The 2,143-nt window shown below is 36.6% G+C and overlaps 1 non-coding gene across 1 annotated transcript; it reads left to right on the top strand.

The window, feature by feature from the left end:
* Positions 1-367: 367 nt before the first annotated feature.
* On the top strand, positions 368-502 carry LOC111766579 (small nucleolar RNA SNORA21). Its single transcript, XR_002798600.1, has one exon. It is a non-coding gene; the product is annotated as a small nucleolar RNA SNORA21 (small nucleolar RNA).
* Positions 503-2,143: the final 1,641 nt, after the last annotated feature.

Here is a 2,143-nt window from a genome sequence, read left to right on the forward strand (position 1 = left end):
GCTATAGATATCGGCCTGCAGGTGATATTGGAAGAAGCTAGGACCATGGAGCCTTAAGGGAATATGAAGCCTGAACCCTTGCAAATGCCGTCAGCCATCTTGCTCTAACACACAGCAACAGACTTTGGTGAGAGAAGTCACTTATGCTTTATGGCCTGATAACAGTAAGCGTGTACCCCAAATAAATACCCTTTTATGAAAACCAACAGAGTTCTGGTACCTTGTATCAGCACCCCTTTGGCTGATTGATACACTCTTGAATAATAAATTTTGTTGGGGTATATTTGAGTAGATTGATACTGGTTCCTGGGAAACAAAATATATCCTAAACAAAATCACATCACTTCTTGTTCAAAATCATCTACATCCCCTTTTAAAAGCACTCAGTGGGCCTTTTCCTGATACCCACTGAGTCGTCAAGAAAGGGAAGAATAAAAACATCACTTTTGTGTGAAGCGGCAGCATCTTACGTTGTTTTGATTCAATCAGTGGTATGACGATGTAAAAAAAAATATCTACAGACTTACTTAGGGTTCCTCCTTAATTGATAATTGTGGCCTGGTCATGTTACAGCACTCTGCAGAACAGGCCAAGCTCATTTCTACCAAAGTGGTTTTATACTCATTGCTACTTCTACCTGGAACTCTCTTCTCCCTGGTCCTAGAATCACCCCCTCATTCCATCCTTCTAATATATGTTCAAAGGTAATTTTCTCAGAGAAGACTTCACTAACCTCTCTTTATAAAATAACTTTCTTATCAGGCTCTATCCCCTTTACCAAGATCAAAGTACAATTGATCTTGATTGTGACCTGAAATTATATCTTGATTTGTATGTTGTTTCTGTCTCTTTCCCTCACTATAACATACATTTCATGAGGTAAGTACATGTTTTGTTTTTTGCCCACTGTTGTGTAGCTAGAAGTAGATCAATTCTTAACACTCAGTAGGTGGACATTAAGTCACAGTTGAAGTCATGAATGAATAGCTGGTCAAATTTTCTGCGTGGTCCCCTCATGTTTCATGGCTGACAGCTGAAGGCCCCTGCTTTTGTTGATTGAAATGTCTTGCATCATTCTATCACTGCACCTTGACTATGTCTATTATTGCACTTACCACATTGTCCTATAATTGTTATATTATTTGTCCTTCTTTTCTAGAAGACTGCGAGGTCAGGGTTTTTTTCTCACTCATTTGTATATTTTTAGTACATTACATTGCATGATATATTGAAGGTACTCAATAAATGTTTTCTGAATGAGCATAGAATAACATCTTTCTCCATTAAAGCAGAAGTTACACCACTTAGTTTAGTCTACTGATGACATAATACCAGAGTTTAACAACAAACAAATTGATATTTTAATTATAAAATACACTGTAATTACCTAGAAGATTATATGTCGGGAAGACTGGGTGAAAATGACATTGTATCTTGAATCCATGTAATGTAATGAGCAAGCAGTGTTACCCTAAAATTTCTAAAACGTTTCTACTATTTGAATTCCTAGTTTATAATCCAGAGAAAATATAGCCTTCAAATTGAAAAGTCAACGCAAGGCACAATCACCATGCTGAAACTTAAAAAGTTATCCCAGCTAGGCTGAAATTTCTTGGGTGACCTTAGAAAGTCAGTTAAACTGACCTTAAATTTTCAGTTTAAATGACCCAATCTGTAAAATGGAGGTGATGCGTGTGATAGGTTGATGACTAAATAGTGGTGGCAGTTGTCTGTTTTAGGTGCTTTTTTTTTTTTTTGAGTAAAATATCCTCAGTAGTATTTTAGTATCTATACCTCTCAGGGACTTCGGTTGTTCTTTTCATTATGACTTATCATCTGACAAATGGAAGAAAGGAATCAGAGGTTCATACGTCACCCCAGCCTCCAGGCAACATAGATGAGCTTTTAAGGAAAAAAAAAAAAAAGGCAGAAATATTTAACTGTTGAAATCTTTATCTACCTTTCCTTTGACCTGATTTTATCTCCTTCAATGAGAAGATGAACATCAAGCATGATACACGGTTGTATACTGCTTCCTCAGTAGATTTTATGAAGCTTTCTTATCGTAATTTTTTTTCTCTTTTTTCCCCTCAGGGGAATATATGAGGTAAATTGCCAGATCCAGAAGCCTGTGGATTCAGAT

The sequence above is a fragment of the Dasypus novemcinctus genome, chromosome 2, assembly GCF_030445035.2.
Source record: "Dasypus novemcinctus isolate mDasNov1 chromosome 2, mDasNov1.1.hap2, whole genome shotgun sequence".
NCBI lineage: Eukaryota > Metazoa > Chordata > Mammalia > Cingulata > Dasypodidae > Dasypus > Dasypus novemcinctus.